Source organism: Mus musculus, chromosome 4, assembly GCF_000001635.26.
Source record: "Mus musculus strain C57BL/6J chromosome 4, GRCm38.p6 C57BL/6J".
NCBI lineage: Eukaryota > Metazoa > Chordata > Mammalia > Rodentia > Muridae > Mus > Mus musculus.
Window position 1 is genome coordinate 5,724,992 of NC_000070.6, and position 14,121 is coordinate 5,739,112.

General features: G+C 41.3%; 1 protein-coding gene across 5 annotated transcripts in view; it reads left to right on the plus strand.

Annotated features, from left to right (window-relative positions):
* Fam110b (family with sequence similarity 110, member B) overlaps positions 1-14,121 on the plus strand; it is a 157,093-nt gene that overhangs the window by 80,983 nt on the left and 61,989 nt on the right. For 4 of the 5 annotated variants that reach the window (XM_006537896.4, NM_173426.3, XM_030253518.1 and 1 more), the window contains one exon: positions 4,580-4,666. The exons of the other annotated variant lie outside the window; for it this stretch is intronic. The gene's annotated coding sequence lies outside the window, so the exon portion shown is untranslated. The remainder of the gene's footprint in view (positions 1-4,579; positions 4,667-14,121) is intronic. 5 annotated transcript variants of the gene reach the window in all.

The window sequence follows — 14,121 nt, forward strand, 5'->3', positions numbered from 1 at the left end:
TTTGTCTCACCTCTCGTAGTCTCAATGAAGCTTCTTTAGTACAGTGAGTGTTAGCAGATCTCATTTTGGGAAATAGCCACATGTAGGTATTTATCAACCACGCCTGAGGAAGTATTTGCCTCCAGGCTTTGTTCAAAAGATGCTGCTCTTGCAGTTGGAATGTCACAGTAGGGAGATGTGTTCTTACCATGTTCAACAGTTTTTATTCTATTAAGAATTGCCTGGTTCATTTTCCAGACAGGGAGATTAAAAAAAAAAAGCCTTAAGTTCTGCAATAAAGGTACTCTATTATGAAAGAAAAAATAGTTATTAGCAAGACCAAGGTTCAAAGAATCACCGGAAAGAACCTTGTTTTGGGTTCAGAGCCCCTGCCTCTCTCCTAGTCCTTAAACTTGAAAACCGATGTCTTTCTGTGTCAGCCTGCAGACTCCACAGAAACTTGTGTCCTGAGTCACCAGTCACAGGGCTGGCCAGCTGCCACCATGCGTCTGCTATCAGCAGAGAGAGTCATGCAGACTCTAAAAACTGTCAGAAAGTGTTTCCTGGTCCTGAAAAGCCAAGATTGCAGTTTATATATTCTGTGAAAATAACTTCTCTTGTCTCGGTCTGTATCCTGCTTAAAGTGGTCCAGTACACAGTTTGGGCAGAGAAACCCTTCAGGTTACTAACTGTACCTCACCATACCACATGCCCTCACTCCCAAATCTTCCTGGGAAGGAATAAATTATCCAGTCAGCATTAACTCACGTAGCAATTTCAAGAGGAAAGTCGAAGCATTGTGGAAGTTTCATGGCCCGTAATGGAGTTTGGCATAGTGGCTTTGATAGCCTCGAGACAGTGGGAAGATGTGTTCAGCTGTGAGACACCATGGGGGTGAAATGAAGACACAGCCATTCTTCATATGACACCTGCTGCGTACAAACCTCATCCACCCTCACTGTGTACAGTGCCTACCCTAATACACTCCCTGATGGACCTCTGATGGGCCACAGCACCAGCTAGCATCTACTAATAAAAGGAGATCAAGTTTTTGCAAAGTAACACAACATACACTTTTATCACTTAACTTTTTGTTCTTAATACATTAGGGAGAATCTATGCTTGAAAACTGAAAATAAAAATGGATATTTTTTGACAGTTTAAAATTTGTAATCAGTCATGATGGCTTGTTTGTTTGTTTGTTTGTTTGTTTTTTCTACAAAAGTCCAGGCATCTCTTCTGTATAACCATCATTCTTGGCCTGACATTCTTCCTATTGCAGACATAGACAGAACCATTCTGCCTTTTAAAACTTAGGCTCAGACACTCATCTGGGGAGGGATACATTGACGTAGTTATATAATAACTTTATATATATATATATATACATATATATATATATATATGTATATATATATATATATATATACTATCCTCAATTATATCATAATTATACGTAATAATTATTTAGTTATAGGATTGGGATCTAACATAGGGCCCAAGTCATGGTGGACAAGTGTCTGCCACTGAGCTGTATCCTCAGCCCTTCCTTCCTTCCTTCCTTCTTGGTCTGCTGGAATACTCCCTGCCTCTCTAAGGGAATCACCTTAAAAATAGATAGCTGTTGTCTTTTCATTATTTACTGTGGATTCACTTTCCCCTATCAGACTGCACGGGGCACCTCCTGTGAGCTGCACCCAAGTGTTGTGTGTTAATGGAAAAGCTAGAAAGTAGTGATGTCTGTGCCCTGGGGCTGAGGCTGGCTCTTCAAGAATCACCATGCCTTAAGGAATTTCTTAAAACCTTAAGTATAAATGTGTATACTGTGCATGGTCTGCTGATGGCCCATGATGCCAGGTAACATCTACTACAAGGCTATGTTCATAGCAGAACTAAAAGAAGTTGGTGTTTTTGCAAAGCAACATGAAGACATACACTTTTATCTTCAGACTTACACTTAGTTATTTTGTTCTCTCTACATTAAGGAGAGTCTATCCTTGAGATGAGAAAATAAAAAGGGATTGTTTTCTGACACTTGAAAATTTTATTCATTCTCCTCCTAATTTTGTAGCTCATTGGAAGAAAAGTAATAGCTTTGACCAATCAAAAATAAGTGTATTAGTGTGAACATAAAATATGATACTTTAAGAACTAAAGCATTTTCAGGGGGCTGGGGTACAGTTCATTTGGTAGAACTTTTGGCTATTATGCAAGAAGTCCTGGGTTCAGTTCCCAGTATATCCAAACCAAAAATAACCATTTTCAGAATTTATTATTTTCTGTCTCTTTCTTCTGGAAGCTTACAATTACAGACGCAAGAACCAGTTTAAATGTAGCAATCCATTTCATATAGAGTATGATATGGCACTAAATCGCAGGACTGCGCAGGGTTTGAAAAAATAATTGTCATAGAAGTGTAGCTGCTGGGCACAGGAATTCTGGGGTGGCACTGTTGGTGACTGGACACTTGGGTACCTGTGATTCTCTGATCCCCAAAGAACGGGAAGATGGCATTAGCAGTTGATGACTATTTCAGGGTTGACTCTTTTGAAATTGCCTGGATCTGAAAAAAATTTAAATAGATTTATTCTTCTTTCATTATTTTATTCTGCAATAAGAGATGTTTACCATAAGCTAGGCTCTGTTTACTTTTTTTTTTTTTTTTTTTGGTTGGTTAGTTTGGTTTAATTTGGGGTCGGGGGGGGGGTGAGTGAAAGACTTGACCCTTCCTTTAAGAAGTGCTTCCCTGGAAAGACAGACATTAAATAACTAGTAGTGGGAGCAGAAGCAGACCTCTGCCTTGGTTAGGTGATCCCAGTGAGGAACCAGTTTGTTGCAAGGAGGTGGAAGATGGGCTTGAAGATGCAGCCTGGACCACAGCTTACTAGTTTTCTCCTTGATACAACACATCTGCTACTCAGGCTGGAAGTATCGTCATGTTCTATTTTCGACACCTAAGAACTATAAACTATCATTTACTCTCTTCCTCTGTTGATTTTTCTCAGAATGCATGTAAGGCTGCTGCCTGGAAATATTTTTATTGTTAATCTGTATCACAGTGGACTTAATAATGTACCCACTTATTTGAAATTCACCTAGAAAGAATCACAAAACACTTTGATGACTGTTATATTTTAAGTAATTCAATGATTAATTATGATTAATTTTGGATTTGTTTGCATTGCCATAAAACTCTCTTTCTGGTCTTGGGTGCCAGTTGATTATTAAATGATTTGTCCTTTATTTTCGAGATACTCAGTAAAGATCTGCTTGTAAAACCTGGCCTTTGACTATAGCTCTCTGCTGCACCTTGCCATGACCACGGCATCTGCCTTTCCAGCACGTTTAGAAAGTAGTTCTGCAAGCTTCATATGCTTTAAATTTAGATGTCTTTTAAGTCTTGATGAATTGGGAAGGGAGTATAACTTCAAGGGCTAAGAATTTTTGCCATATCTTACTGTATGTAAAGGTCACTAAATGAAAAGTTGGTATTGTGTTCATTCTTTAGCCAAGGAACCTGCTAGCCCCTCTTACAGTGCTTTCCCTAACCAGCTTGGGTACTTTCCTTTTCAAACCTTGAAGTGAGTAGCCTCTATTTGTAACTGTCACAGCACCCCACTGGCTGAGTCTGCAAGACTGCTCCTCTTTAATGCTAGCCTGGGTAGCCAGCAGCACTCAGGCATGATGGCCTGGGGAAGCCACGCTTTTCTTAGGCCTGGCACATCTGATTGCTTCTTTCCAGCCTGCCTTCTAAGTAAACATTCTCCAAGCTTCTGCCTTGTGTGGCGTCCTATGTGTGCCACATACTTGCCCTGGTCACCCCTGAGCTGAGTCACACACCCCCCCTCTTTGGCCTTTGGGTTCCTTGCACAGCCAGGCCAGTTGGCCTTAGGAGCTTGGCTTTTCTCTCTGCCTGGACTGTGCTTCCCTAGGGTTCTCAGCCATAACCCCATTATGCTTTTCTCAGTGCCCACATGTCAGCGGGACAGTGATGGTATCTGTTTTTTATTTTGTTTTTCTTCCCCAATTACTCTTCTCTGGATTGTAAATTCCAACAAATCACAGATTTTTGTCTTAAACCCTTAGAGCCTTGAACAGTAGTTGGCTCACAGAAAATGCTCAGTCAGTACTTGCTGAATGAATGAATAAATGAAGGAAGGAAGGAAGAGCTACTTGTAGCAGGAACATCAGGTGGCTACCAGGATCTTTGCTCCAGCTTGCCGATTGATGCTTACTAGGTCTTCCCTTGGGTGGGCCTGGGTCTCCTGCTCTGTGGGTGCTTACAGCAGCCAGTGCTGACACTGTGCTTATGTGACTTCGCTCATCGCACTTCACATTGGTCTTTCTGTAGACTTGTTCTTGGGGTGAAATTCTTTTCTAAAAACAAAGTAAAGCAGGGGTTGAAATGTAGAAGTACCTTATAAATAAAATACACAAAAATGAATGCATTAGTGTTACTTGTGTGTCTGCTACCTAGTATTTAAATATATTAGCTAATTTTAATGGAATTACCATTTTCTGTTGCTGAATACATTTAATGGTCTCCCTATTTTTGCTAAATAAGAAAACACTAGCAACCTTCTCTTCCTGTTTGTTTCAGACACCTCCTGCTTCAGAGAGTGCTTTAAGCAAGGAAGGTTTTCCTTGGCTTCTGTCTGCATTCCATAAAATACTCATTGCCTTTTAGGTAAGTATATGGCTTTGCTTTCATCCATTCTAAGCAGAAGATATTGATTGCGTCTAAAACCTGTGTCATTGTTATTAAGACAAAGAGCCTGTGATCTTAAATATTTTGCTCTCAGACACTAAATAAATAAGTAAGCCCAGCCATGACCAAGATGCTCTCACCAAGGTTTCTCATTTCTTGTCTGTATATGTGCTAATAATTGCCATTTGCTATGGACAGGAATGTTTACCGTTAACCTCCCAGGTATTCAGAAGGCTCTGCTTATGTGCCCGAGTTTGAAGACAACTTAAGAAATTAGCCTCTTTGCCCCTGAATGAGAAGTAAACACTCTGAGATTGGGGAGGAGATGAGGATGTGGGTCCTGGGAGCTGATGTGGTGAGCTGATGGCCATCATGAGAATTGGAGTGATGAGAACAGGGGCTGAATTCCACTCTAGGGACTGAGACAGAGAGGACCACATAGATGTTTCAGATCAGCCAGACCTGCAGACCTGGCCTCAAGGTGCTTGAATACATAGCCATCCATTCCTAGGTCTTCTTCCTGGTCTCTTCCACAAACAGAGACAACACAGAAATCTTTCTGTTTCTCCTCTCCTCGTCAAACCCATTTAGGGAAGAGCAGACTGAGGAAGGGGATAAACAGTGGCTGGATAGGAAGCAGATGGATCCCTTTCTAGAAGGACAGAGAGCTCAATGTTATCAACCAAAAATGTTGGGACGGGATAGAAAAACCCTATCTCTCTCTAGTTGAGTCACACGTTCTGTGAGACAAGGAGTGGGAAAGGTCTTCCATAGTATCAGGGCCACAACCTCTGACCACATAGCAGGTGAACCTGGCCTTCACTTTGATGGACAGCTTTCTTCCAGCCCCTTCCCAGCATGCACATGTGATATGGCATCACTTACATAGTCCACCATGCATTTTATGACTACTTCTATTGCATTCTTTAAGATAAGCTTGGCTGATGTTATCACTTCTTCAGGAACCTCCCAGTCTAACTCTGCTGCCAAAGAATTGGCCTAAGCAAGGTAGAATTCTGCAATCTACAGCATGGGACTGATTTTAGGGAAAGACCCTGGCATCCCTCAACACTGCACCCTGAAGTTTATTCACCATTATTTTAGCTGTAGGTTCTCACGTGGAAGCTAGGGCTTCGGTTGGCTGAGCGAAACTCACTGTCTTCTTTCTCTAACCCTGGTAGAGCTAGAGTTCTAGAACTGTGCCTCAGCACAGGTGGATTTAGCAGGGAATGCTTCCAACTGGTCCTGTATTCTCCACTCTGCACTGTTCTAGAACAGCAGTGCTTATTAGCCCATGAGTTGTCAAACAATCCTTTCACAGGACAGGGATCACCTAAGACCGTTAGAAGAGCTAGATATTTACACTATGATTCATAACAGTAGCAAAATTACAGTTATGAAGTAGCAATGAATATAATTTTATTTGGGGGGGGGCAGTCACCACGGCATTGGAGATCCAGTGTTCTAAGGTGTGTAGCCATCCTAGTAAATCCATTACTGAGGGGGTCTCCTGAGACACGGTGATAAGCCTGAAAGGTTTGGCACAAACCATGACGTTTCAACACCTGCCATGATCCTTGCACTCCTGTTCACATATGTGCCTACATGATGTATATGATCAACAGGTACCTGCTAGGAACAATTGTGCTTGCATCCCTAGAGACGAAAAAATACCCAGGGAGATCTGTGGAACAGGAAGAGACCTCAGCTCTCCCGTTCTCGGACCAAGCAGATGGATTGCTCTATTCACTTTTGTCTGTCTACCATCTTATCCCAAATGCCAAATGGGAATAACAGGAGTCAATAGAGATATTGGTAAGATGTCTAGACATAGGAAGGTGAGGAAAGTATTTGGTACAGTATTAACACAAGACAGGAGGTTCTCTTCTTGGTATCCAGGGATGGCAGTCGGGTATCTTCCTGGGCCTAAGTAATTATGTGGCACTTTATCAGAGCTACTGATCCAGATCCTATGTTTGGATGGTTAGAAAGATTGAACAGTGTGGTTTATCTACATATTAGCTGGTTATCCATACCAATTCTTAGCCTTGCCCTGGTTAATTCTGATAGGGTCAGGTTAGTGAGTAAAAATACTTAGATTTGTTTTTGTAATCTTTTGCAGTTTTCTCCTAAATGACATAGAAACATTCTTTAAAGTGCTGCAAGAAATGTAAGAAGTATGTGTTTTTGTTTTACTCTTGCCCATGTGCTTTTATCTGCCAATTTCTTTTTGCATCTCGATGGTCCGGCCCGTAACCTTTGTTCCCATCTAAGCTTGTGCACTGTATAGGTTAATACCCTGATGGTCCTTAACCTCAGTTCCTATATAAGCTAGTGCATTATCTAGGTTATCATCCCTATAGTTACATATGTATTTCCATCACCAGCATTTTTCAGTGCTCTCAACAGTGTACTTAGAATGATGTTGTTTTTGAGTCGACACTAGGTGCTTGAAATGGCTCCCTGTTCAAAGAAACTAAAAAGGGAAATGAAGGCATGAAATGATTAAAACAAAATGAACCTACTGTGCTCTTTTCCCCGAATGCCTGTTTAGTTTAATTATCCTAGAACAAGAGAATCCCTGAACATGTGGCCTGTGCCATTGTAAAAGAGATGAGGGTACGACTTACTGAGATGAGAGGCCCTCTAGAGAATGCAGCTTCAGAAAACAAACTTATAGTTCCCTTTGCTTTTACTTAGTTGCTATCTTAATCAAACTTAAGTAACTAATAAAGTTAGTTTCTCTTTGAAAAGTTAATGTCTTCAAAACTTCTGTGGGTAGATTGTAATTTTTTCATACTGTGCCTACTAGATGCTTGAGAAATCACTGAGAGTAAATTCAGCCCTTGCACACTTTTTGGTGTTAACTGATCCTGACTCAAACACCATGTGAGTTTTTCTCAAACTTCCTCTCTCCTTTGGATTCAATGTTTCCTCCATAAAGATCCCTGTGTTCCCTATGGTGACTCAGCCTCCTTTCACAGCAGCACCTCTGGCTTTTCTCTTCCCAGAACAGCTCTTTGCCAAGAGAATGACTCAGAGCTCAGGTTCCCCAGCACAGTCAGGTGGGGTGCCCCCTGGGCCCTCTCAGCTGACCTTGAGCAAGGTCGCCTCAGGAACCAGGGCAAGTCAGCTTCTGTGATGAGACTCTTGTGCCCGCCAGAGCTTTATAACAAGAAGGGACAGATAGGGCATTCTTTTGCAAAAGCAGTTAAGGTTTTAGATGTTTATTCTAAAAAGGTTTCCGTAAGAAGAAATAGATAGTTCATTCTCTAAAAAGAATTCTCCAGCTCAGGACAGAAAATGTAAGGCCAATTTTTGAGAATTTAGTACATATTTCTTGTGAGGTTTAAGAATTATTGATTATAATGCTGTCACCAATTAAGATCTCTGACACATTTCAAACGCCCTTTTAATCAAGTAAAAGACTAATTCTATTTTCTTGTATAAACAGTTGTTAATTATCCACAGAGATGGACCATGATAGTATCATGGTCAGTGTAGTCACTGGATTGAATCTACAGAAATGAAGGCCAGGCTGCACTTGAGCTCATAATATGGAAATGAACACTGTGCTGGAGGTGGCTCTTACCACATCTGTTCTTCGCTCATTCCCTGAAATGAAAGCATTAGAATCTTAGTGGGTAGATGAAAGGAAATGGGGCTATGTTCATGAGCTTTTCAACAGCATAGAAAGATACCTGGGGTAATTGATATGTAAAGAGAAAAGGTGTACTTTGGCACACAGTTTGGAGGTATGTGATCGACAAATTCATTATTTTTAATTGAGAGTGCCATTCTATTGTTAAGTGTGACACAGTAATATGGTCACTTTATCACTAACGAAAAAAAGATGAAGAAAAGGGTAGCTTCCTATAGCCCCTTTAGTATATAGAAAATATGTTCCTCTGATGACCTAACTGAGTAGCATACCCTGGAAAACAAGCCTCTGACACAGGCCTGTGCGGAACATCAAAAGTCCAATTCACACTGTAGTAGGGATCAAAGAGAATAACGTCAGGCCAAAGGGCAATCTTGTGATTGAACCAGGGCTCTAATGTCAAACCTGTTTAACCTTGACACCAGTTGACTTTTCTTCAGCAAAAGAGTAATAAATACAACAGAGAACTTGGCTGTGGGAATTTAGACAATGGAAATCAAACAGGAAATTGAGATAGAATGATAAAAAAAGAGAAATACGGATGTCTAGTTTGGTATTAGAATGATTCCATATGTTTAAGAAGGGAAATAAAGAGACTAAAGTTAAGAACTGGTACATGAGACTATAAGAGGATGCACATTAGAGAAGAGAGCAGGCATAGTGGCTGCAGTCGTCCTAAGCAATACAAAGCTGCTTATTTTTTTCTAAACGTCTGAAGTGTTTACTGCCATTTCTCCATATGGAGTGATAGAGTGTTTCTTGTAGTGAGATGTGCATGGAGACACATGTGCAAAAGACCACATGGTTGGCAAGTACTAGAGTATATATACTCCCCACTCTGCTCTATATCTGCCATAGTGTGAGATGAAATTGTATTAAAAACTCAGTTTTGTTGCATTAGTTCAAGAAATCATTTCTGTTCTTAAAAGTGTGACAGAAAGCCTGACAGTGCTTCAGGTTGTATCCCCTTGTCTTTGGGAAGGTCTTCTTTGTCAGTGAAGGAGACACCACTGTTTCTATGCCTGTCCTTTAGCTAACATATTCTCCAAGTTTCCCTGTCTTGAAATGTCGTGTGTTAATTGTCAGCTTGACAGAATCTAGAATCACTTGGCAGGTGGGCATCTGGCCATGACTGTAGGGATTTTCTTCATTAGGATAATTTATGAGGAAAGACCCACCTTAACTGTGAGGTCATTCCCTGGGTGAGGGACAGTGGATGGTATAAAGTGGACAAGGTCAGCTATCATGCCTCATAGCTGTCTGTCCCTGATTGTAGACACTATATAACAAGATGCCAGCTCCTGTTGCTTTGATTCCCCCAACAGGATAGGCAGAAGAAATCCTTTTGCTTTAAATTGTTTCATCAGAGTATTTTATCAAAACAGCACTAAAAGGAACGAAGACAATGGACCTAATTCTGTATGACACATCCAATGCTAAGTTCTCAGACAAACAACGTTCCCTATGACAGGCAGTGAGCAAACCTTCAGAGAGCAAGCCTCATTGAGTGTCTGATCTTAATATGTTGCTCCTTCATACATCAGGTGCTATAGACCCTTCTCTGAGGCAGCCTGTGCTCTCACCATCTTTCCTTCCCAGAAAATTCTGTTACTGACTTAGCCCATCCCAGTTTCCTGCTTTCCAGTTATCAATTGGAAATTTTTATTGTCTTACTCCCCTAGTCATAACTCATTTAATAGTTACCTGTGTCTTAATACATTTATATTACATAACCATCACTTATCTAGTATCTCCAGTCTTGTCTTGTCTGAAGTCACCACTGCTCTTCTCTGCATTACCTGGCTCACTACAGTTAGGGGTGGCTTCTTGATTCCTGCTTCCTCTTCCCCACTCGTGAGTGTGTGTGTGTGTGTGTGTGTGTGTGTTTATATGTATGTGTGCACATGCACATGTCCCTGTGAGTTATCAGAATCCAAGAGTATTTAACCATCTAACAAATCTGTAATTCATACAATAAATGTCTTTCCAACTTAACATAAAACACCTGTGACAGGCTACTTATAAAGTAGAGAGAAGTCTATTTACATTACGGTTTTAGAAGACCAAAGACATAGTACCTATATCTATTCTGCTCATGTAAGAGTATGAATTACAGAATCCGTCACATCTCAAGTCAAAATGATAAGGATCATTTAATCTCCAAGGTTAGAACCCTGTGACCTAAATAAAGTCAGCCTACCAAAGGTCCCAAGCACTTCACAGGAGTGCCACTCTAGAGTCAGCCTTCATAAACGGGCCTCTGGGATGTGCAGTTAGCACTCTAGGCTACAGTACTGTGTGTATACAAGCGGTGCTGAAATTAGTACTGATTTTTAGCAATTTTATGCTTCATTTCAAACTATATGATAAAATCATTGCAACTTTTCCATTAAAACCACAAATATCAGCTCAAAAATAAAAGCACATACAAGCAAGCAAGCAAGCAAGCAGGACACTCTTCTCAGTCTGTGGATTTGGCTAAAGGTCCTCCATCACCCCAGTGTCCTACGAGTGCATCAGCCCGCTGAAGAGGATTGAATCTGTTGGCATTTGCAGTTCAGAAGCCCTTCTTGAATCTTTATTCAGTGAAAATGGACCCCATAGGTTTATTTATACATACATACATACATACATACATACATACATATAGGTTTATATAGGAGCTAGGCCTTGTTGAGGTAGATATGGTCTTGGAGGAAGTGTGTCACTGGAAAGGGGGATCTTTGAGGTTTCAGAAGCTCAAGCCAGGCCCAGTGTCACTCTCTGCCTATTGATCCAGATGGAGAACTCTCAGCTACCTCTGCAGTACCATGATTGATTCTGTGCGTCCATGCTTCCTGCCACGATTAATAATAATGATCTAAGCCAGCCCCAATTAAGTGCTTTCCTTTATAAGAGTTGCCATGGTCATGGTGTCTCTCTATAGCAAAACGAACACCATGTATTTTAAATGTCCATATTAGACTGGTATCTTAACAAACATAATATAGGAAATGTCACTGGGGGGATGATAATATTATGTCGTCTAGAAATCAGAGATTCCTGATAGCCAAGAGACTTGCAAGTAGAACCTATGCCTGGGTCCGGCCCACCTTGTGAGGAAAGTTCCATCTCATACTTCACAGGGAAGGCTTTTTAGACCTACATTTGTGCCTGCTCAAGGTGGCATTCTGTGTGCTCAGAGGCTCTTGAGAGAGTGTACATGCCTAGTCTTCAGCATTTGTTAGCATGTGAGTACACACAAGATACTGATCATGATTTGTCTGATATTGTTGTAGATTTTGTTCTGCAGCATTCTGGTAGATGATAGACAGGTTAAGAGTAACAAGGTGGCTTTAACTCTGGATCGACTGATCTGGCTCAGTAAAGAGGACTTACGTGTTTATGAGGTTAGTAAGCCTGATTGAGAAAGAGAGGGTGCTGTTTCTCTGCTGCCTTCCTCAAGCTCTGACAGTCCTGGAGGAAGGGCATCCTAGTGTGAAGGAGATGGGCCATTAGGCTGTGCCCTTGCGGTGGATCCCAATGCCTTCCTCTCCTCTTATTCTTCCCAGTCACCGAGAGATAAACAGCCTCTCCACCACAGGCCGCCATGGTGTACCGTGCCATTACTGCTTTAAAGCGGTGTGGAACTTGTCCATTTACTAAACCTCTTGATTCTGTGGACCAAGGCATGGCTCCCCATTTACTAGACATGTTTGTTACATATTCTTCTCAGAGAGATCATACTCATGTCCTCCATTTCCATGGCAGGGCTACCTAGCTTTCTGGAGTTCAGATTACCTGACTTCATCTAGGATTTCTTCTGGTTTGAGACTGCCAATAGAGCAGACACTGCTGTGAAGTGCTTTTTGTCATAGGCTGATACAGTTTATAATGCACTTCCATTCAGTAGACTTGAGTGGTTAGGTATAGACAATTGGCATCTTGGCTTTTTAGACGAGGGAGTTGCGTGGTAAGTAGAAAAGCTAAGCCACAAGGCCATGTACTTCCTTGTTCACCACAGCTCCACATCTAGATGCCTGGGAGCAGAGCTGCCCTTGCTCATCAGGTGAATGACATGCCACTGCTGAGTCTTAGACCCAGAGTGCCAGACTTAGGATTCAAAGTAAAAATGTAGGGTTCCTCCAGCCCAAATTGCTCTGTGTCAGTCTTTGTTACAAACTGCTTTTCCATGTCAGCTAGGTGAACTACTGCAGTGGTTCTCAACTTTCCTAATGTTTGCGACTCTTTCATGCAGTTCCTTATGCTGTGGTGACCCCCATCATAAAATTACTTCTTTGCTACCTCATAATTGCAAGACTGCCCCACCATCCCTTATACAGTCACCAAACACAGGCACTATTATAGATGCCAAGAAGTATATGCTGACAGGAGCCTGATATAGTTGTCTCCTGAGAGGCTCTGCCAAAGCCTGACATATACAGAGGTGGATGCTTACAGCCAACCATTGGACTGAGCACAGTGTCCCCAATGGAAGAGTTAGAGAAAGGACTGAAGGAGCAGAAGGGAAAAAACAATAATGTCAACCAACCAGAGCTCCCAGGGACTAAACTACCAATCAAGGAGTACAAGTGGAGGAACCCATGGCTCTTGCTATATATGTAGCAGAGGATGGCCTTTTCGGGCATCAATGGGAGAAGACCCCTTGGTCCTGTGGAGGCTCAATACCCCAGTGTAGGGGAATGAGAGGGCTGGGAGGCAGGCATGAGTGAGTGGGTGGGGCACACCCATCATAGAAGCAGGAGGATGGGGGATGGGATAGAGGATTTCTGCACGGGAAATTGGGAAAGGGGATAACATTTGAAATGTAAATAAATAAAATATCCAAGAAAAGAAAGAAGACAGAAAAAGAAAGGAGAGAGGGAGGGAGGGAGGGAGGGAGGGAGGGAGGGAGGGAGGGAGGAAGGAAGGAAGGAAGGAAGGAATAAGAATATAAATACCTGATATTCAGGATATCTGATATGCAACTCCCAAAGGGTTGTGAGCCACAGGTTGAGAACTGCTGCTCGAGAGAAAACTACAGCTGAAACAAAACCACTTTAAAGTTCACTCAGCACCAAGTTATTACATTCTAAGCTTGTTAGGAGCCAGCACAGAGGTAATATCAGTGAAACCAATACAGGCATGAGCCAGTTGTTATTACTGGAATGTGATTTGGCTCATAGAATTAATTTGCAGCTTTCCAAAATATTGCTATTGGCCAGGTCAAGAGTCTTTTACAGACATAACATTCCCTAACACCTAGTACTTAGTCCTGAGAATTAGTCTTTGCCTTAAAGGGATGCCAAATAAAGAGAACTAAAGAAATTTTTACATATTTTAATCAATGCATAGATTATGTCAAAATGTACCCCTGTTCTAATATGTTCAGATTATATCTATGTCATAATTAAGCTTAAGGAATGACCATAATTTAGCTTTGTTTTTAAATCTCACTTTAATGTGTATATGTATACACCCAGGGAGTCTAGATAAAAGTCTTTCTCCCCAGTATTCCTCAGCCATCAACATTATTTGACTGACTTGATAAATTCCCAGTTCCAAATGGTGTTAAAAGTCACATATCCATTGTATAACTCCTGCAATAGAATGATCTTTCTAGACAGGACTCTCTGTCTTTCATAGTGAAATTCTGAACGGTGATTTCCATTTTCTTACTATAAAACATTATCTGTGTTCCCTTCCTTTCTGGAAGAGGTTTGAGTACAGGGATCGTTTATGTTTCTTGTTACAGAATACTATGAGTATAGATGCTGAATGTAATAAACCAAGT